The sequence below is a fragment of the Perna viridis genome, chromosome 2 (genome assembly GCF_037379345.1).
Source record: "Perna viridis isolate PV_CMFRI_1.1 ecotype Kerala chromosome 2, ASM3737934v1, whole genome shotgun sequence".
NCBI classification, from domain to species: Eukaryota; Metazoa; Mollusca; class Bivalvia; order Mytilida; family Mytilidae; genus Perna; species Perna viridis.
Window position 1 is genome coordinate 5,176,964 of NC_142446.1, and position 23,402 is coordinate 5,200,365.

Consider the following 23,402-nt stretch of genomic DNA (forward strand, 5'->3'; position numbering starts at 1 on the left):
GCTATGCAATTGATATAGATTATTTTTTGCAAATTTTTCAAACTACAATGCGAACATGATAAGGAAAAAACAATCTGGCTGCAGTTTTTCGTTGATTTCTCTCTAGCTCTTTTCTTTCATTCATTTCGGAGTTTGACGAAAGGGCGTGAATATTCATTTGCAACTGAAACATAAAATAAATGAAAAAAACCCAAAATCATGATCTTAAATGTATTTTGAACTCCGACCTTTAAAATGTATGCCGCAGAAATAAAAGGTAAAAATAATGACAGCCTAGTATGATCCCGTGATAGCTCAGTTGGTAGAGCGGAGGACTGTGAGAGGGAGACTGGTTTTTGGATGTACCATATGTGAAATGTAAACATTGTGTCGTCCGGAGATTTTTCATTGTTTGGTGAGTTCATCGCCTTATCTGTGTTCATAAACATTTTCTGAAGATTGCTAATTAATTATTGATTGAATGTGACCACAGTTTGCTTAGAAACAATTGTTTGTTTGCCCCTTTTCCTGCAATTTCGGTGCAGGAAAAAGGGGGAGGAAGGGTGTGTTTGATTACTATTTGGAGATCTTACTAAAAACCAATGGCTAACTTTGACGGAAGTGGACCAGACAGGTCCAATGGAAAGTCGGCTAATTATGATAGCAAATTTTCTAAGGAGAAAACTGTGTTAATTGCTTGTGCTCTGGAGGGTTTTGGAAAACTAGAGCCTGATTTGTTGATAGATGACATTGAATCGAAATGTGGTATAGGAAGTGTAATTGCATGTGTGCCAAAAACTGGTTACGGCTATGAAATTGTGTTTCGAGAAAGGCAGATGATGGAACCAGTACTCGGTGATCTGACTGTGGATGGAAAAAGATGCAAAGTGAGTGAATTGCAATCTAGCTTTAGATTAGTTTCGATACTTAATTTGAGTATGTATGTGACTGATGAGGAAATTGTGGATAGATTTAATAAAATTGGTGTTGAAATTGTTTCTGTTATTAAGAAGCATAAGATGAAATCAAAGAACAATATTTATGATGGAACAAGAATTTTCAAAGCCAAACTTCCCCCGAATATGAAGTCAATCCCATATTCAATGAAGTTTTCAGTCAATGAGAAAGAGACTGCATATTACCGCGTGATTCATAATCACCAGGTAAAAGTCTGTAATGGTTGCTTTAGTCCTGACCACATGTATAAGGACTGTCCTGAATTCAAATGTTTTGAATGTGGAGAGCAAGGTCATGTCAGGAAGAAATGCTTTAAGAATAAGTGCTCTAAGTGTTTGCATAAGAAGGTTAGCTGTAAGTGTAGTACTCTAAAGAAAACACACGTAGACAATTCTTTTGCTGAATTCCAAGGAACATTTACACGAGATGACGATGTATGGCCATGTAGCAGAATAATGGATGATGACCATACCAATGGTGAGAGTAATATAACTGTTAATGCTCATCTTGATGATGTAAATGATGTCAGTGATAGCGGAAAGAATGATGTTGCGAATCATTACACTGTTGAGCGTGGTGGTCAGTCTTCGGCTTGTAGTGATAATGGCGTTGCTAGTCATATCACTGAAGATGATGAGAATATTGATTTAGATGTTATTTCAAGTGTCGTTGCTAGCCATTGCAGTGATGAGGGTGATGGTAATGGTGATGTGAATGGTGCCGTTTTGGTCAATGATGATGAAGCTGAGATGGTAGATGGTGATGATGAAGTGTCTGGGGAAGTTGGACAAGATGATAGTATGGTTTATGGTGACCAAGAAAGAAACAAGACAGATAAAGAAGAAAGTAATGTTGATATTGAACTTAATGTTAACAATGTTGATTATGTTAAATCTAAAAGTAAATGTGTTATGCCAAAAGAAAATGTTTCAGAAAATGATTGTAAAATAGGTTCTATTTTGAATATAGAAGCTTCTGTCTCCCCTCTAGAACAAATTAACAGTCAGGGGGAAGTCAGTCAGAGTTCATGTGACACTTTAGACGACTTTGAAATGGATACTTTCCTGATGACTGATAGTAGTCAAGGGGCAAGTGAAAATGATTTTACTCTTGTAGCTAAGAAAAAAAATGCCTTGGGTGTCAAGAGGCGTAGTAAGATTAATATAAAGCCTAATCTGAAAGCAGCAAGGTTATCGAATATACATAAAAAATTGAAATAAGGAACAATGGAGTGTTATATGTTTGCTATTTTACATTTTTGTTTTGCGATGGCTTCTTTTAATTTTATAAGCCTTAATTGTAATGGTCTTTGTGACAAAAATAAAAGAGAGTGTATTTTTGCACTGTGTAATGAAAAGAAATATGATGTTGTATGTTTACAAGAAACATTCTGGAATGATGATTTATATAAAATTATACAGAATGACAATAGTGTATGGGGTGGTGATATTTTTGCTAGTAATAGTAATTGTAATAGAAAAGGTGTGGCTATTCTTTTAAGTAAAAGATTGAGAAATGTTTTTAAAGTTTGTGATAGTATATGTGGAAGATTATTGCATATTCAAGGTAAAGTTGAAGGTAAAAATGTTGATATAATCAATGTGTATGCTCCTAATAGTATCAGTGATAAATGTACTTTTTTTAATGATTGTAAAGACAAAATATATGGAGATGATTATATTATAGTTGTAGGAGATTTCAATACTGCGTTCTGTCCTTTAGATAGAAGTGGAAAAACTACGTTTTATGCAGATAAATCTGTAAAATGTTTAACTAATTTGATGAATGATAAATGTTTATTTGATGTATGGAGAAATAGAAATATGAATGTCAAAATGTTTTCTAGAAAACAGGTAGTTCAAGGTTTTTTAACACAAAGTAGGATTGATTATATTTTGGTATCTAGTAATTTAAAATCATGTATAAGAAATATTTTTTATAGCGACACATGCTTTAGTGATCATAGCATTGTAAATATGAAACTTGATTTCTCTGAAGTTGAAAAAGGACCTGGTGTTTGGCTTTTTAATGAAACCTTATTAAATGATGATGTTTATGTTGAAAAGATTAGACAAATTTTATTTGATGAAATTGGTTCTGATTTTTATTTGTCAAATCCACTTATTTGGTGGGATAATTTGAAATATAGAGTAAAGAAAGTCAGCCAAATATATGGAAAAGAGAAACAAAAAGAATTAAATAGAGAGTATTTTAGGTTACAAAATAAGCTGCAAGAAATGTCTGTGAAGTCAGCTTGTGGTATATCAATTGATCATGTCAAATATTTAGAATTGAAAGATGAATTAGAAAGTTTAGAAAAACACAAATGTAATGGTGCTATTATTAGATCAAAATGTCAGTATTCAATTGAAAGTGATAAGAATACAGCTTATTTCTTAAGTTTAGAGAAACATAGACAAAACAGAAATATGATATGTAGTTTAAAAAATTGTGATGGTGTTGTTGTCAATGATTCTGCTGAAATGTTAGATGTTGTACACAATTTTTATGAGAAACTCTTTTCTTGTGTTCAAACTGATCATGAGGCAATAGAGGAAATGTTAGACTGTGTTAACGTTAGTGTTGAAAATTGTGATATTGAAAACTGTGATTGTGAAATTACTAGTGATGAAATTGAAACCTCTATAAAAGGCATGAAAAAGGGTAAAACACCTGGCCCTGATGGGCTTACTGTAGAATTTTATTTATACTTTTTTAGTGAGTTGAAACCGGTATTGAAATATATTTATGACTGTATTGGAGAAAATAAAATTTTGTCAAGATCTATGAGATATGGAATGATTAACCTGATTTATAAGAATAGAGGTGACAAGTCTGACCTGAAAAACTTCAGACCTATAACTTTGTTAAATGTTGATTATAAAATTTTAGCCAGAGTAATGGCCAACAGATTTAAATTTGTATTACCAAAGATTATATCACCAAATCAGAGTTGTTGTATTATTGGTAAAGATATTTCTGATACTACAGTAAGTATCAGAGATATTATAGAATTAGTAGAAATGGATGATTTGGAATGTTATTTGCTGAAACTTGATCAGGAAAAGGCATTTGACAGAGTTGGACATGACTACTTATTTTCTGTATTGCAGAAATTTGGATTTGGGGAGAAATTCATTTCATGGATAAAGATATTTTATACTGACATTTTCAGCACTGTCAAATTCAATGGTTTTTTGTCCAAGTATTTTCAATTAAAGAACTCTGTAAAACAAGGGTGTCCTATATCAGCTTTGTTATATGTGTTAGTTGCTGAACCCTTGAGTATTATGATTAAAAGGAATGATAGAATTCATGGTATACAAATTCCCAATGCATCTGGTGAGGAGAAAATATTTTCACATGCAGATGATACAACATTGATATTGTCTGACAAAAATTCAGTAAATGAGGCCTTTGGAGTTTTAAATTTGTATGAACAAGCATCTGGGGCAAAATTGAATAAAGATAAATCTGAAATTTTGGCATTGGGTACCGGAAAGATATCGAAACAAGAAATAGATGCTTGGAATATTAAAGAGTGTGATGGGGTTCTTCAGCTTTTAGGTATATGGATTGGCAAAGACAAAACTGTTTGTGATAATTTAAATTGGGATTGCAAAGCGCAATCTATTTCAAAATTATTGAATTTTTGGAAAATGAGACATTTATCAATACAGGGTAGAGTAACGGTTATAAATACCTTGTTGATGAGTAAATTATGGTATACTCTAATGGTGGTCAATATACCTGAGAAATACTATTTAGACATTAAAAAGATGTGTGTAGATTTTTTGTGGAATAATAAGCCATCATTGGTTGCATATGATGTTATAATAAATAGAGTTTTGAATGGTGGTTTAAATTTTCCAGATATATTTCACAAAATGTATGCTTTTAGACTTAAATTTTTAAGTCGATTGTTAGATAATGATTATAATGCAGCGTGGAAACATACTTGCACTTATTTTTTATCAAAAGTTCTAGATATGAATCTTGGTATGGAAATTCTATTTTGTGATCTTAATAATAGACAATTAGGTATTTTACCTGATTTTTATAAGTGTATGTTATATGCTTGGGGAAAGATTCGTACTCATATGGAAATTGATATAAATGTGAATAATGTATTTGATATTCCATTGTTTTATAATCCAATGATAGTAAATGATGGGAAAATGTTGTATATTAAACCCTTTGTAGATGCAGGAATAGTTAAAATTAAAGACTTGGCATTTGAATGTAAAAAAGGTTTTTTGAAGAACAAATATGTACAGGATATAGTCTCTCAAAGGTTTCCTGAGTTAGTTGCTGATAGAATTGTTGATGTAGTTCAGAGTATTAAGCAGTGTATTCCAGAACAGGTAAAACGTTTAGTTAGAGAAAATGCATATAACTATAATAAACCTGTTCTGAATGTAGTATATAATGATAATGGTAAAAAATATACATTACCTAGAACGGCAAAAATTTGTTATGGTATGCTCTTAGAAACTAGCACAATAATGCCAAATGCTGTCAGCTACTGGTATGAAGTATTTAGTGATTTTAATGTCCAAAGGGTTCAAAATATTTTGAATTTTCCATTTTTACCTAGTGACTGTATTGAAACATCGTTTAAAATTTTCCATAGAGTTTTATTTACGAAGGAGAGATTATTCAGATGTCATATTACTATTGATTCTTTATGTCCAGTATGTTATGATGTACATGAAGATTTGGAACATCTTATAATTTCATGTAGATGTTTAACTAAATTCAACAACTTTTTGAAGGATTTCCTACATAATATTTTGTGCAATAGCTCTACAAGATATGTCAATATGCTTGATTTTAATTTTCTATGTTATTTTGGATTAACTGAGAAAGATAAAAACAGTAACTATTATTTTGTTAATACTGTCTTAGCATTTAGAAAATTTTGTGTTGTGAAAAGGAGAAATGTAGCTGTGAAAGATGAGAAAGTACTAGATATTCAAAATTATTTTAAGTCCGTACTTCAGCGACATGTAAATTATGCTTATATGTATTATAAAAAGAAGAACTTTTCATTGTTTGAAAAATACTACTTGAAAAGAAATCCTGTTTTACGTATCTGTGACGAAAATGTTGTCATTGACTTTTAGTATGCAAGCCATTATATAATATGGAAGATTGACTTAACATACATGATATTATTAATTGTTATCTGTGATATGTGAATTAGTGGGAGATTAGCCCAATAATTCTTTTACATGTAAATATATTTCTGTGAATAAACTTTTATAAAGAAAAAAAGAGCGGAGGACTGTAGTGGATTGTAAACTAGTCATCCTTAGGTCGGTGGTTCGAATCCGCCTCGCGGGATATAATTTTTTTTTTCGGTCTCTCTAAACACTGCAAAATCTCTCCTGATCATTATCTTGGGAAAGGTGTAGACAATAGTTTTACAGCCAACGATTGCAACTAACGAAAACTCGAATGCTAATGCGTGTTTTGTTTTGCACCAACTCAGGTCTGAAGATCCTTCAAATATCTTTTCACTTACTCGTAACATTGATTAACAACTGCTAAGAATTAACTTTGCCAGAGGCAAAACCAACTTGGAAAAGAAATAAAGTCTAGGGTGGTAAATGACTGCAAACAACAAGTGCCTTTATATCAAGGATGTGCATGATAATGTAACTTTCTTGACAACCAATTAGATTTCTTTCACACAAAATTCCAAACAAATTTCTCAGTACACTCATAGAAAAGACTATAACTCAAATTTCGAAGAAACGCTAGTGATCGTGATTTAGATACTTACTTGCAATTAACAGTACTATAGTGGACCATGCGATATAAAGCAATAGTGTTACTTGCGGGAAGTATCGCCTTCAACTTTTGATAGCTCGGGCACATGTTTTGGTCACAAATTCTTTGCAGAACTATTGCACAGCTTAACCCAAGTGACCATTATAATTTTGTATTGACGTTACCAGAGTATTTGAATTCCCAAAAAACTAATTGCTCCGGGTGAGGATCGAACTCACAACCTCCGCATTCCTCATACTGTGCAAGCACAGTGAAGGTACTGTCTATAAGTACGGCGCGCTAACCGATTGTGCCACCGGAGCAATGTTACAAACTGCCATATTTTTTCAACATTTATGATACAGCAAAGATTCAAGTTGCTTGTAAAATATTCGTATAGTCCAAACCCTTTTAAACGGCTTAAAAAGCTATGCAATTGATATAGATTATTTTTTGCAAATTTTTCAAACTACAATGCGAACATGATAAGGAAAAAACAATCTGGCTGCAGTTTTTCGTTGATTTCTCTCTAGCTCTTTTCTTTCATTCATTTCGGAGTTTGACGAAAGGGCGTGAATATTCATTTGCAACTGAAACATAAAATAAATGAAAAAAACCCAAAATCATGATCTTAAATGTATTTTGAACTCCGACCTTTAAAATGTATGCCGCAGAAATAAAAGGTAAAAATAATGACAGCCTAGTATGATCCCGTGATAGCTCAGTTGGTAGAGCGGAGGACTGTAGTGGATTGTAAACTAGTCATCCTTAGGTCGGTGGTTCGAATCCGCCTCGCGGGATATAATTTTTTTTTTCGGTCTCTCTAAACACTGCAAAATCTCTCCTGATCATTATCTTGGGAAAGGTGTAGACAATAGTTTTACAGCCAACGATTGCAACTAACGAAAACTCGAATGCTAATGCGTGTTTTGTTTTGCACCAACTCAGGTCTGAAGATCCTTCAAATATCTTTTCACTTACTCGTAACATTGATTAACAACTGCTAAGAATTAACTTTGCCAGAGGCAAAACCAACTTGGAAAAGAAATAAAGTCTAGGGTGGTAAATGACTGCAAACAACAAGTGCCTTTATATCAAGGATGTGCATGATAATGTAACTTTCTTGACAACCAATTAGATTCCTTTCATACAAAATTCCAAACAAATTTCTCAGTACACTCATAGAAAAGACTATAACTCAAATTTCGAAGAAACGCTAGTGATCGTGATTTAGATACTTACTTGCAATTAACAGTACTATAGTGGACCATGCGATATAAAGCAATAGTGTTACTTGCGGGAAGTATCGCCTTCAACTTTTGATAGCTCGGGCACATGTTTTGGTCACAAATTCTTTGCAGAACTATTGCACAGCTTAACCCAAGTGACCATTATAATTTTGTATTGACGTTACCAGAGTATTTGAATTCCCAAAAAACTAATTGCTCCGGGTGAGGATCGAACTCACAACCTCCGCATTCCTCATACTGTGCAAGCACAGTGAAGGTACTGTCTATAAGTACGGCGCGCTAACCGATTGTGCCACCGGAGCAATGTTACAAACTGCCATATTTTTTCAACATTTATGATACAGCAAAGATTCAAGTTGCTTGTAAAATATTCGTATAGTCCAAACCCTTTTAAACGGCTTAAAAAGCTATGCAATTGATATAGATTATTTTTTGCAAATTTTTCAAACTACAATGCGAACATGATAAGGAAAAAACAATCTGGCTGCAGTTTTTCGTTGATTTCTCTCTAGCTCTTTTCTTTCATTCATTTCGGAGTTTGACGAAAGGGCGTGAATATTCATTTGCAACTGAAACATAAAATAAATGGAAAAAAAACCAAAATCATGATCTTAAATGTATTTTGAACTCCGACCTTTAAAATGTATGCCGCAGAAATAAAAGGTAAAAATAATGACAGCCTAGTATGATCCCGTGATAGCTCAGTTGGTAGAGCGGAGGACTGTAGTGGATTGTAAACTAGTCATCCTTAGGTCGGTGGTTCGAATCCGCCTCGCGGGATATAATTTTTTTTTTCGGTCTCTCTAAACACTGCAAAATCTCTCCTGATCATTATCTTGGGAAAGGTGTAGACAATAGTTTTACAGCCAACGATTGCAACTAACGAAAACTCGAATGCTAATGCGTGTTTTGTTTTGCACCAACTCAGGTCTGAAGATCCTTCAAATATCTTGTCACTTACTCGTAACATTGATTAACAACTGCTAAGAATTAACTTTGCCAGAGGCAAAACCAACTTGGAAAAGAAATAAAGTCTAGGGTGGTAAATGACTGCAAACAACAAGTGCCTTTATATCAAGGATGTGCATGATAATGTAACTTTCTTGACAACCAATTAGATTCCTTTCATACAAAATTCCAAACAAATTTCTCAGTACACTCATAGAAAAGACTATAACTCAAATTTCGAAGAAACGCTAGTGATCGTGATTTAGATACTTACTTGCAATTAACAGTACTATAGTGGACCATGCGATATAAAGCAATAGTGTTACTTGCGGGAAGTATCGCCTTCAACTTTTGATAGCTCGGGCACATGTTTTGGTCACAAATTCTTTGCAGAACTATTGCACAGCTTAACCCAAGTGACCATTATAATTTTGTATTGACGTTACCAGAGTATTTGAATTCCCAAAAAACTAATTGCTCCGGGTGAGGATCGAACTCACAACCTCCGCATTCCTCATACTGTGCAAGCACAGTGAAGGTACTGTCTATAAGTACGGCGCGCTAACCGATTGTGCCACCGGAGCAATGTTACAAACTGCCATATTTTTTCAACATTTATGATACAGCAAAGATTCAAGTTGCTTGTAAAATATTCGTATAGTCCAAACCCTTTTAAACGGCTTAAAAAGCTATGCAATTGATATAGATTATTTTTTGCAAATTTTTCAAACTACAATGCGAACATGATAAGGAAAAAACAATCTGGCTGCAGTTTTTCGTTGATTTCTCTCTAGCTCTTTTCTTTCATTCATTTCGGAGTTTGACGAAAGGGCGTGAATATTCATTTGCAACTGAAACATAAAATAAATGGAAAAAAAACCAAAATCATGATCTTAAATGTATTTTGAACTCCGACCTTTAAAATGTATGCCGCAGAAATAAAAGGTAAAAATAATAACAGCCTAGTATGATCCCGTGATAGCTCAGTTGGTAGAGCGGAGGACTGTAGTGGATTGTAAACTAGTCATCCTTAGGTCGGTGGTTCGAATCCGCCTCGCGGGATATAATTTTTTTTTTTCGGTCTCTCTAAACACTGCAAAATCTCTCCTGATCATTATCTTGGGAAAGGTGTAGACAATAGTTTTACAGCCAACGATTGCAACTAACGAAAACTCGAATGCTAATGCGTGTTTTGTTTTGCACCAACTCAGGTCTGAAGATCCTTCAAATATCTTGTCACTTACTCGTAACATTGATTAACAACTGCTAAGAATTAACTTTGCCAGAGGCAAAACCAACTTGGAAAAGAAATAAAGTCTAGGGTGGTAAATGACTGCAAACAACAAGTGCCTTTATATCAAGGATGTGCATGATAATGTAACTTTCTTGACAACCAATTAGATTCCTTTCATACAAAATTCCAAACAAATTTCTCAGTACACTCATAGAAAAGACTATAACTCAAATTTCGAAGAAACGCTAGTGATCGTGATTTAGATACTTACTTGCAATTAACAGTACTATAGTGGACCATGCGATATAAAGCAATAGTGTTACTTGCGGGAAGTATCGCCTTCAACTTTTGATAGCTCGGGCACATGTTTTGGTCACAAATTCTTTGCAGAACTATTGCACAGCTTAACCCAAGTGACCATTATAATTTTGTATTGACGTTACCAGAGTATTTGAATTCCCAAAAAACTAATTGCTCCGGGTGAGGATCGAACTCACAACCTCCGCATTCCTCATACTGTGCAAGCACAGTGAAGGTACTGTCTATAAGTACGGCGCGCTAACTTTTTTTTTTCTCTTGATAAAATTTTATTCACATAAATACATTCATAAAAGAACCATTGGGCTAGTCTCCCAATAATTCAGAATATCACAGTATTAGTTAGAATTGTAACAAATGTTAACAAACAATTATATGTCAATTAAAAGTCAATATGTACTTCATCATTACTTATTCTTAATACAGGATTTTTGTTTAAATAATACTTTTCAAATAAATACATGTACTTCTTCTGTTTATAATACAAGTATGCATAATTCACATGTTTTTGCAGAACATTTTTAAAATATGGCACTATGTCCATCAATTTGTCATCCTTCATAGAGATATTTCTCCTCTTTACAACACAAAATCTTCTAGCACATAAAACTGTATTTACAAAGTATAAGTTTATATTTTTATCCTTCTTGAATAGACCAAAGTAACACATATAATTGAAATCTAGTGTATTGACAAAGTTTGCAGAACTATTACACAATATGTTATGTAAAAAATCTTTTAAAAAGTCATTGAACTGAGTCAAACATCTACACACAATAATCAAATGCTCCAAGTCCTCATGTACATCTTCGCAAACTGGACACATAGAATCAGCAGTAATATGACATCTCATCAGTTTCTCCTTAGTAAAGAAAACTCTATGGAAAATTTTAAATGATGACTCAATCCAATCACTCTGTAAAAATGAAAAGTTCAAAACTTTTTGAACTTTTTGAACATCAAAATCTGAAAATAATTCACTCCAGTATTTTACAGAATTAGGCTCCCGTGTTAATGTCTTTAACAGTATATCATAAAATGATCTTGTTGTATTAGGCAAAGCACACTTTCTACCATTTACACTGTAAATAATATTTAAAACAGGTAGTTTACAAGTGTTGGCATTTTCTTCAACTAAAACCATATAATCTTGTGGAATACAATTCATAATACATTTCACTACTTTAATAATTTTATCAACGGAAACGTCAGGGAACTTTTGAGATACAATATCTTGAATATATGTTTCCTTCATAAAACCTTTCTTGCATTCATATGCTAAGTCCTTAATCTTGATAATACCTGCATCAATAAATGTTCTCAGATATAACATACTACCACCATTTACAATCATTGGATTACAGAAAAGGGGAACATCAAAAACGTTATTCACATTTATTTCTATTTCCATACTATGACGTATCTTCCCCCATGAATACAACATGCTTTTATAAAAATCAGGCAAACATCCTAATTGTCTATGAGTGAAATCACAAAACAATATTTCAACACCAAGATTCATTTCTTGTACTTTAGAAAAGAAATAAAGACATGTAATTTTCCAAACAGCATTATAATCCACATCTAATAGCCTACTTAAAAACTTTAGTCTAAATGCATACATTTTATGAAAAATGTCTGGAAAATTTAAACCACCATCTAACACCTTATTAGTTATTACATCATATGCAACTAGAGATGGTTTATCATTCCATAAAAAATTAATACATATCTTCTTAATTTCTAAATAATGTTTTTCTGGTATATTTACAACCATAAGAGTATACCAAAGTTTGCTCATCAATAATGTATTTATTACAGTTAATCTACCATGTATTGATAAGTGTCTCATTTTCCAAAAATTCAGTAACTTCAAAATAGATTGTACTTTGCAATCCCAATTCAAACTATCACAAAGAGATTTATCCTTGCCAATCCATATGCCTAAAATCTGTAAAACCCCATCACACTCTCTAATACTCCAAGCATCTAATTCATTTTTTGAAATAGTTCCAGTCCCCAATGCCAAAATTTCTGATTTATCTTTATTTAATTTTGCCCCAGATGCTTGTTCATACAAATGTAAAACTTTAAAGGCTTCATTTACTGAATTTTTGTCAGATAATATTAAAGTGGTGTCATCAGCATGTGAAAAAATCTTTTCTTCAACATTTGTATTAGGAATATTCAAACCTCTAATACTACTATTCTTTTTAATCATTGTACTCAATGGTTCAGCTACTAATACATATAATAAAGCTGATATAGGACATCCTTGTTTTACAGAGTTCTTTAATTGAAAATATTTGGATAAGAACCCATTACACTTGACAGTGCTGAAAATGTCTGTATAAAATATTTTAATCCAAGAAATAAATTTCTCCCCAAATCCAAATTTCTGCAAGACAGAAAATAAATATTCATGTCCAACCCTGTCAAATGCTTTTTCCTGGTCAAGTTTCAACAAATAACATTCTAAATTATCCATTTCAACCAAATCAATAATATCTCTAACACTTGCAGTAGTGTCAGAAATATCTTTACCTATAATACAACAACTTTGAGTAGGTGATATAATTTTTGGTAATACAAACTTAAACCTGTTAGCCATTACTCTTGCTAAGATTTTATAATCAACATTTAATAAAGTTATAGGTCTAAAATTTTTCAACATAGACTTGTCACCTCTATTCTTATATATCAAATTTATCATACCATATCTCATAGATCTAGATAAAACTTTATTTTCTTCAATACTATCATAAATATATTTCAATACAGGCGTCAGTTCATCTAGAAAATAAAGATAAAATTCAATAGTTAATCCATCAGAGCCAGGCGTTTTGCCCTTTTTCATTCCTTTTAATGATTGTACAATCTCATCAATACATATATCATCATCACATTTAGTAATATCAATATCATCAACTTTAACATCAACACAATCTAACATGTCATTGATTGCATCATTGTCAGTATTTACACATGAAAACAATTTTTCATAAAAGTCATGTACAACATTTAATAATTCCACAGTACTATTAACAGCATTTCCATCACAATTTTTCAAAGTACATATTAAATTCTTATTCTGTTTATACCTTTCTAAACTTAAAAAATAAGCAGTATTTTTGTCACTTTCTAAGGCATGTTGACATTTAGATCTTAATATAGCACCATTACATCTATGTTTTTCTATAGTCTCAAGTTCAATCTTTAATTCTAAGTACTTTACATGGTCAATTTTTATACCACAAGCAGACTTCACAGACAGTTCTTGTAATTTATTTTGCAATTTGAAGTATTGTCTGTTAATCTCTTTTTGTTTTTCTTTACCATATATTTGACTTATTCTCTTGATACTAAATTTCAAATTGTCCCACCAAATGAGTGGATTTGAATTATAAAAATCTGTACCTATTTCATCTTCTAACAATTTTCTGATCCTAGCAACATACTCTTCATCAGCTAATAAGGAGTGATTAAAAATCCAGATCCCTGGTCCTCTTTCAACCTCAGAAAAATCTAACTTCATACTCACAATACAATGATCACTAAAACAGGTATCTCTATAAAATATATTTTTGATACAAGACTTAATATTACTAGAAACTAAAAAATAGTCAATTCTACTCTGTGTTAAAAAACCTTGAACAACTTGTTTTCGTGAAAACATTTTAACACCTATATTTCTATCTCTCCAGACATCAAACAAACATTTTTCATTCATTATACTAGTAAGATGCTTCACAGACCTATCTGCATAAAAAGCAGTTTTTCCACTTTTATCTAAAGGAGACAGAGTAGTATTAAAATCACCAGCCACTATAACATAGCCATCTCCTTCAATTTTACTTTTACAAACTTCAAAAAAAAGACATTTCTCACTTACACTATTAGGAGCATATACATTAAAAATATCAACCGTTCTATCATTAATTATACCTTGAATATGGATAAATCTACCAGGTAAACATTCACAAACTTTAAATACATTTTTAAGACTTTTACTAACAAGAATAGCAACACCTTGTCTATTACAATTACTATTACTTGCAAAAATATCACCACTCCATAAAATCTTATCCTTCTTTAAATCTTCAAATGTATCATTATTCCAAAAAGTTTCTTGTAAACATACAATATCATATTTCCTTTCACTACATAATGAAAAAATACAATCTCTTTTATTTCTATCACAAAGACCATTGCAGTTAAGGCTTATAAAATTATAAGTAGCCATCACAAAAAGTAATATAATAATATTAACAATAGGACTCTCCATTTTTATTTACCAAATTTTTTTTGTACATTTGATAATTTTGCTGCCTTTATATTAGGCGTAACCTTAAGCTTACTCCTTCTTTTGATACCTAAATACTTCTTTTTCTTTTCAACGACAGTAAAATCATCTCCACTTGCCCCTAGACATTCATTAGTCAAAGGAAAAGTGTCCATACTAATCTCATCTAGAGAATCATATGAATATCTGACTCCCTCCTGGCTGCTTTTATCTTGTTCCAGGGAGGAGACAATACCATCTACAACTAATCTATCCGATTTAACATCATCTTTTAAAATATTTTCAGCAGAAAATTCAACACTTGATTTAACAAATTCAATTGATTGAGTATTACAATTGTTCAAGACTACATTATCATGTTTTGTACTTGTATCTGCCTTTACTTTTTCGTCACATTCACAGTCATCAATCACATCATCTTCCATCTCAAAACATTCATCATCTATGTCATCCCCACTACCATCATCACCAAGTTCAACAGTGCTAAGGTTAGCAACACCTAGAGCACTTCCTCTCGAAACAACTTTACCAGCATCTTCAGAATAATGACTAGCATCGTCATTCACCTTTGCATTTCCATTTTGATCTACAGGTGTACTTTCATTTTGATCAGTCATATCATCAACATTCGTACAGCTATTTTCCTTTACATTGCAATTCTCATCAATATAATCAATATTCTCGTCACACTCCTTGCTATCTTTCACATCTCCCTTCTTTGCAATGTTATCTCTAGACATTGTCTCCTGTAAACTTTCCATCTGAGATAATGGTGAGTATGTATTGTCAATGTGCAATTCCTTTCTAACACCACAGTTACATTTGTCTTTCTTATGAAAACAAAACGAACACTTGTTTTTCAAACATTTCCTACTTATGTGGCCCTGTTCACCACATTCAAAACATATAAATTCAGGGCAGTCTTTGTGCATATGTTCTGGGCTAAAGCATCCAGAGCAGACCTTGACTTGTTGGTTATGTATAACCCTGTAATAAGCTGTTTCTTTTTCATTTACAGAAAATTTCATGGAGTATGGTATTGCTACCATATTAGGCGGAAGTTTAGCTTTGAAAATACGAGTGCCATCATATACATTAATTTTGGACTTCATTCTATGCTTCTTTATTGGAGAAACAACCTCTACACCAATTTTAGAAAATCTGTCAATAATCTCTTCATCTGAAACATACATACTAAGATTCAATATCGAAACATATTTGAACTTTGCCTCCAGTTCGTTCACATTACAGATTTTGCCATCAAGGTTTAATTCACCAAGAATTGGTTCCATCAATTGTCTCTCTCTAAACACCACTTCAAAGGCAACTCCATTTTTCATCACACATGCCACAACGCTACCTATACCACATTTACTTTCAATTTCATCAATTAGTTTTTCAGCCTTAACTGCACCAAAACCATCAATTACACAGCTTACTAACACCGTTTTCTCTTTAGAAAATTTGTCTTTAGAATTGAACCAATTCCGTTGGGACCTTTCTGCCCCGTTGCTGTCAAAGTTCGCCATTGGGGTTTACTTAGATCAGCAAACAACAAATCAAACACACCTTTCCTCCCCCTTTTTCCTGCAACGAAAACGCAGGAAAAGGGGATACTAAACGAATATTAGTCTGTAATATATATCACATACAGTCATATAATACAAAATAAACTTCAACAACTGTTTATAAACACATATGTGGCGAATAACTCACCAAATTCAGAATAATTTCCGGACGACACTTTGTTTACATGTTGAACATGGTACATCCAAAAACCAACCACGGCGCGCTAACCGATTGTGCCACCGGAGCAATGTTACAAACTGCCATATTTTTTCAACATTTATGATACAGCAAACATTCAAGTTGCTTGTAAAATATTCGTATAGTCCAAACCCTTTTAAACGGCTTAAAAAGCTATGCAATTGATATAGATTATTTTTTGCAAATTTTTCAAACTACAATGCGAACATGATAAGGAAAAAACAATCTGGCTGCAGTTTTTCGTTGATTTCTCTCTAGCTCTTTTCTTTCATTCATTTCGGAGTTTGACGAAAGGGCGTGAATATTCATTTGCAACTGAAACATAAAATAAATGAAAAAAACCCAAAATCATGATCTTAAATGTATTTTGAACTCCGACCTTTAAAATGTATGCCGCAGAAATAAAAGGTAAAAATAATGACAGCCTAGTATGATCCCGTGATAGCTCAGTTGGTAGAGCGGAGGACTGTAGTGGATTGTAAACTAGTCATCCTTAGGTCGGTGGTTCGAATCCGCCTCGCGGGATATAATTTTTTTTTTCGGTCTCTCTAAACGCTGCAAAATCTCTCCTGATCATTATCTTGGGAAAGGTGTAGACAATAGTTTTACAGCCAACGATTGCAACTAACGAAAACTCGAATGCTAATGCGTGTTTTGTTTTGCACCAACTCAGGTCTGAAGATCCTTCAAATATCTTGTCACTTACTCGTAACATTGATTAACAACTGCTAAGAATTAACTTTGCCAGAGGCAAAACCAACTTGGAAAAGAAATAAAGTCTAGGGTGGTAAATGACTGCAAACAACAAGTGCCTTTATATCAAGGATGTGCATGATAATGTAACTTTCTTGACAACCAATTAGATTCCTTTCATACAAAATTCCAAACAAATTTCTCAGTACACTCATAGAAAAGACTATAACTCAAATTTCGAAGAAACGCTAGTGATCGTGATTTAGATACTTACTTGCAATTAACAGTACTATAGTGGACCATGCGATATAAAGCAATAGTGTTACTTGCGGGAAGTATCGCCTTCAACTTTTGATAGCTCGGGCACATGTTTTGGTCACAAATTCTTTGCAGAACTATTGCACAGCTTAACCCAAGTGACCATTATAATTTTGTATTGACGTTACCAGAGTATTTGAATTCCCAAAAAACTAATTGCTCCGGGTGAGGATCGAACTCACAACCTCCGCATTCCTCATACTGTGCAAGCACAGTGAAGGTACTGTCTATAAGTACGGCGCGCTAACTTTTTTTTTTTTTTTTTTTTTTTTTTTTTTTTTTTTAATTGTAAAAATATTTTATTCATTAATATTTACAAGGTTGTGTTTAACCGGACAATACCCGGTTTTACAAGTTCAACGAATATATGTATATGTATATATTTAAGCATGACGATATATATGAACGTGAACATAAGTTCATGTCTTTTTGATATACTTAATTTTGTATTTAGCCAAAGTTAGCCAATACATGTTAGAAGAAATGAAGAAATAAAAATAGATAACAATGCCTTCTGCATACAAACACAGTTGTACATGTATCAAGTTGTATTTATATAAACAATGTCTACAACTAATCACAATAATTAGGCAAGAACATTTTCCTTTCACTCATATGTTAAAAATCAAAAATGAAACACAAGTGAATCCATTTCTAGTCGTAAGAGTGGATTTCTATTAAGAAAATATTTATAAAACTGGTTCATTTTGTTTTTCACTCTATATAAAGCAAAAGCATATTCAATGTATCTCTGAATTGTATATTTGAAAAAACGGACTGTTTCGATATTTTTGTTTTCAAACACTTTCAGATTACGTGATTTATAAATGACAAGTCTAGCTACACAAATCATGTAGTTCAAAAAGTATGTATTTATAAGCTTTGAAGTATTCAAATAACCTAGTAGGATAAGTTGTTCGTAGTCTATAGAGTTCACAATATCTGCAGAACAATTCCTAAACATGTCAAATAATAAATCCTTTAAATAGTTGTGAAGTGGTTTCTGAAATGAACAAGTGACCCACAGATGAGACAAGTCTTCTGTTGATTGATTACAGCACTTACATATCTCATTATCTACAGTACCTATTTTATTTAATTTTTCAAGGGTAAATATAGAGCGATGTATCATGCGATAGTACAAACATCGGCAATCAGGCGTTAACGTTTCTTGATTGACAAGCGAGTATAAGCGTGTAAATTCTAGTTCAGGATAAAACTCCGCCCACTTCTTCTCGGCCGTAGGCTGTTCCCACGATAAAGATAAAATGACTGAATAGAAATTCTTAGTTGTACATGTATTGAAGAAAATTTCTTTGTCATTTTCGTCGATAATTTTTAGTATCGGGGTTTTGTCACCTTGGGGATTATTTACAGTTTTTACGTGTTTGTGCCATTCTAAAGGAATCGAAACGAGAATCTTTTGTAAGGATAACGCTATGTGTTCGGCATTCTCATCTGGATTATGCGATTGGATTATTTCGATTATTGCATTCGGATTTAGAAAATCTGGTACCACTTCATAGGATATGTGCTTTACTAGAAACAAGCCTGCATCTATGAAATTTTGAAAGAGGAGCATTTTATTGTTATACTTAATCTCTGGATTACAAAAAATTGGGATATTATAAATCTGGTGTGGTTCTACTTTGAAGCTGATTTTATGTTTGATTCTGTAGAATGATTCCATCATTTCTTGATAAAATACCGGAAGTTGCTTAAGCTGGCTGTTATTTAAAACCAAATGGACAATATTTTCGGCAACATCAAGATTATTGATATTTGTAATGAAATAGCTAAATGCACTCTTCCAAAGAGCAGTGCAATTAGGGTCTAAATATTTTTTAAGAAATTTTAATCTAAATGCTTGCATTTTTAAGTAAATATCTGGTATGTTTAAGCCACCATTAGCCTTTGCACCTACAATTGACTGGTATTTAATTAAAGGTGGTTTCCCTTTCCATAAAAAATTTAAAACTGCTGACCGGAGTTCAACTTTAATAATTTCAGGCAGGGGACAAACTGTTAGCGTATAATATAAACGCGACATGATCAAAGTAGAGACGACAGTTGCGCGACCGTGGAGGGTTAGCTGACGCTTGTTCCAAAGGGAGAGAATGGACTTAATTGTTTGAATTTTGTCTCTCCAATTAAGATATTCACAAGAAACTTTATCTTTACCAACGTAAATACCTAAAACTTTTGTAACATTTTCACTTCGTTTAAGTTTTAGATTATACAATTCTTGATCCGATAATTTACCGGCTCCGAGACACATAATTTCTGATTTATCTTTATTAATTTTAGCACCTGAAGCCTGACAGTATAAGTCAAGGACCTCAAACACTTCACCTATAGACTCTTTGTCGGAAGTAAATATATTAGTATCATCGGCATGTTGAAAAGCTTTACCCTCTTTCTCTGAATTGTGAATTTTAACACCTACAATATTTTTGTTTTTAAATATAGCCTGTCCGAGAGGTTCAGCGGCCAAGACGTACAGGAGAGCAGAAACGGGACAACCCTGCTTAATTGAGTTTCTAATTTTTACGTATTTAGTTTGGAATCCGTTGCATTTAATACTGCCGCTTACGTCATTATAAAAAATTTTTATCCAACGAATAAAATTTGGCCCGAATCCAAATTTTTCCAAAGCAAGATAGAGATATTCGTGATCGACTCGATCGAATGCTTTTTCTTGATCAACCTTAATCAAATACGCTTCTAAGTTGTCCTTCTCAATGACTTCTATAATGTCTCGTATGCTGGACGTTGTATCCGCGATATCGCGACCGGTTACACAACATGTCTGTGTTTCGGAGATAATACTAGGCAGAACGATTTTTAGGCGATTCGACATAACTCTTGCCAGAATTTTGTAATCGACGCAAAGTAATGAAATTGGACGAAAGTTTTTAAGATTATTTTTATCTCCTTTATTTTTGTAAACAAGATTTATCACACCATGGCGCATAGATCTAGAAAGGATTTGTTCATTTTCTATAACTTTGAAAATCTTCATAAAAATTTCACCAAATAAATCGAAAAATTTGCAAAAGAACTCAACTGTTAAACCGCAGGGACCAGGTGACTTATTTTTAGCCATCCCGAATAAGGCCGAACGAATCTCGTCTAGAGTTACCTCAGATTCCAATATTTGCATGTTTTCTTCTGTAATTTTTTCGGAAATATAGTCAAGTATCTCCGCTGCCTTATCCTTATTAATTTCAGTACAAGAGTACAAGTTTTTATAAAATCTGTGGATTTCGTTCAAAATGTCGTCGGTATTTGTGAGTAAGTTACCGTCGGGAGTTTTGAGTTCTTTTATACAGTTATTGTTTTGCCTAAACTTTTCTAATTCAAGAAAATACTTAGAGTTTCGATCGCTTTCGATCGCCCAATGGGCTTTGGACCTGAGAATGGCACCTCTACATATATCATGTTCATACTCTTTAAGTTTCATTTTGGTTTCTTCAAACTTAGTAACATTAAAATTTATATTACTTGCCGCTTGGAGGGACATTTTTTCATATTCACGCTGTAGTTTAAAATATTCTGACTTTTCTGCCTTTCTTTTATTCGTAGCAAAAAGCTTTGAAATTTGCTTAATTTTGAATTTTAAATTATCATACCACACCAGCGGTTCACTATTATATAAGTGACATTTCTTTTCATTTTCGATTAAAGTACGAATTTTTTCAGTGAACATAACGTCTTCTAATAACATGTTGTTGAAAATCCAAAGGCCGGGGCCACGCTCTACATCTACAAAGTCGACACGCATCACGACGGCGGAGTGGTCGCTAAACGTATTGTGTTTGTAATAAACATTTTTGACAAATTGTGACAAAACCCTAGAAATAAAAATGAAATCTATACGGCTTTGGCATAATTTATCACTAATAACTCTGCGCCACGAGTAACAACGGACTGAATGGTTTCTAGCTCTCCAAATATCATAAATATCACGGGTCTCGCATAATTGTACTAAACATTTAAAAGCATTATCTTCTATGTGAACTGACCTTTCTGGGCGGTCGAGTTTAGAAAATGAGTTGTTAAAATCTCCGAGTAAAATGGTATTTTCTGACATGGGGATATTTTTTGATATTTTCTCAAAAAAGGCAACCTTTTCTTTCACGACATTTGGAGCATAACAAGTTATTATATCCAATTCTCTATCGTCAACTTTTAACTTAATATGTAGATACCTGCCGTCAAAACTTTTTACATAAGAAACATTATCTTTTAATCTATTTGAAATTAAAAATCCAACACCTTGCCTATGGGTTTCAGTACATTCGGCATATATTTTGCCATTCCATAATTTACTTAAATTATTTTGAACGGACTCGTCCCAAAAAGTTTCTTGAATAGCAATAATATCAAACTTATTCTCTTCACAATATGTACTAAACAGTTCAAATTTATGCAAATCTCTAAGACAATTGACATTAATTGATACAATATTAACCATCGTAATAAGGAGGAGGGCTACTAAAGGGTTTAGGACGATGAAGGTGGAGTCTTAACAGGAAAGTTTGTGTCTAGGATTTTGTTTCAACTTCTTAATGTCCTCAGCAGTAAGTGAAGGACCTGTTACCATCTTTCTTCTTCGAATATGACCTGACCCCATTTTACAAATTTGCTTAGGGTTTTCACAATCTTCATCAGACTTATCTTTCTCAAGTTCTAGGACAGACTCGGAGTCATTTTGGTCTTTATCATCAGACTTACATGCAAAATCTGTAGTAAAAAGAGGAATACCAGAATCCGAGGCTGTCTCTTGATGCCCGAGAAACCCAGACCCCCCAAATTTATTACAAGTATCAATATTACCAACACTGACAGTGTCCATATTTGAAACTGGTTCTTTCATAATGTTCTTTAGATTCACACAATTGTCTGTTTCAATATCTGAAATGTCCTCAATGTCAAGTGTATCATCGTCGTCCTGCACATCACCGCTACCAGTGTCGACTGTATCATCATTAGCTGTCATCAATGTTGCCTCCTCTGTATTATCATCCGAGGTAGTATCTCCGCCTTTCGTCTGCCATAGCTCTGCCTCATCAATCTCGGCTTCTGGCCGTGAATGTTCCCCCCAAGGGGTACAGTTACACTTGTGGGGGTATTTGTAGCAGGTTTTACACGGTGGCGTGTTACACATCTTTGCTAGGTGACCAGTTCTATAACACTTAAAGCATCGGTTTTCTGGACAGTTGGCGTAGACGTGACCACTTTCATAACACTTCGTGCATACCTTTTTCTGGTTGTCATGTACAACTCGGATATATTCGAAAGAGTTTATGCCAGTTGAGAACTTCATTGAATATGGTAAGCTCTGTATTTCACCAGGGAATTTGACTACTGCGAAACGTGTACCATCCGCCACCGAGGTGCCAGGGTACATCCTGCGTTTCAGAGAAGTAACAAGTTCTAAGCCTGCATCTGTTAGCTTTTTAGTAATTTCTTCATCAGTTACATAATATGAAACATTCAAAAAACTTACCAGCTTCTCTTTTGAGAAAATGGCATTTGGTTTAAACGTATTGTTCTTGATTTTAAATCCAGTGTCACAGATAAGTTCCAAAGCATCGTAATCCAACAAAGTAATTTCATATCCGTTTCCACTTTTCGGTACACACGCAGCAACTGTTCCTTCTCCGACTGCTTCTTCAACACTTTTAATAACAGAACCGGCTGATACAGATTTATTGTCTCCAACATCAACAAACACAGTAAGTTCTTTCAGGGTTTTTCGACCTCCCCTCCCACCCGACATGGTGGAGGGAGGAAACACAGTTCAGGTTGATAAAAAGCACAAATACTTATTTAATATCACAGTTAAGGTTAATAA

The 23,402-nt window shown here is 33.2% G+C and overlaps 7 non-coding genes across 7 annotated transcripts; 4 read left to right on the top strand and 3 right to left on the bottom strand.

Moving 5' to 3' along the window:
- Positions 1-6,925: 6,925 nt before the first annotated feature.
- Trnai-uau (transfer RNA isoleucine (anticodon UAU)) lies at positions 6,926-7,034 on the bottom strand. The gene is made up of 2 exons: positions 6,997-7,034; positions 6,926-6,961 (listed from the first exon to the last, which is right to left on the bottom strand). It is a non-coding gene; the product is annotated as a tRNA-Ile (tRNA).
- Positions 7,035-7,421: 387 nt separating this feature from the next.
- Positions 7,422-7,511, top strand: Trnay-gua (transfer RNA tyrosine (anticodon GUA)). The gene is given in 2 exon segments: positions 7,422-7,458; positions 7,476-7,511. It is a non-coding gene; the product is annotated as a tRNA-Tyr (tRNA).
- Positions 7,512-8,154: 643 nt separating this feature from the next.
- Trnai-uau (transfer RNA isoleucine (anticodon UAU)) lies at positions 8,155-8,263 on the bottom strand. The gene is made up of 2 exons: positions 8,226-8,263; positions 8,155-8,190 (listed from the first exon to the last, which is right to left on the bottom strand). It is a non-coding gene; the product is annotated as a tRNA-Ile (tRNA).
- Positions 8,264-8,651: 388 nt separating this feature from the next.
- Positions 8,652-8,741, top strand: Trnay-gua (transfer RNA tyrosine (anticodon GUA)). Its single transcript is given in 2 exon segments — positions 8,652-8,688; positions 8,706-8,741. It is a non-coding gene; the product is annotated as a tRNA-Tyr (tRNA).
- Positions 8,742-9,384: 643 nt separating this feature from the next.
- Positions 9,385-9,493, bottom strand: Trnai-uau (transfer RNA isoleucine (anticodon UAU)). The gene is made up of 2 exons: positions 9,456-9,493; positions 9,385-9,420 (listed from the first exon to the last, which is right to left on the bottom strand). It is a non-coding gene; the product is annotated as a tRNA-Ile (tRNA).
- Positions 9,494-9,881: 388 nt separating this feature from the next.
- Positions 9,882-9,971, top strand: Trnay-gua (transfer RNA tyrosine (anticodon GUA)). The gene is given in 2 exon segments: positions 9,882-9,918; positions 9,936-9,971. It is a non-coding gene; the product is annotated as a tRNA-Tyr (tRNA).
- A 6,995-nt stretch (positions 9,972-16,966) lies between these two features.
- Positions 16,967-17,056, top strand: Trnay-gua (transfer RNA tyrosine (anticodon GUA)). The gene is given in 2 exon segments: positions 16,967-17,003; positions 17,021-17,056. It is a non-coding gene; the product is annotated as a tRNA-Tyr (tRNA).
- Positions 17,057-23,402: the final 6,346 nt, after the last annotated feature.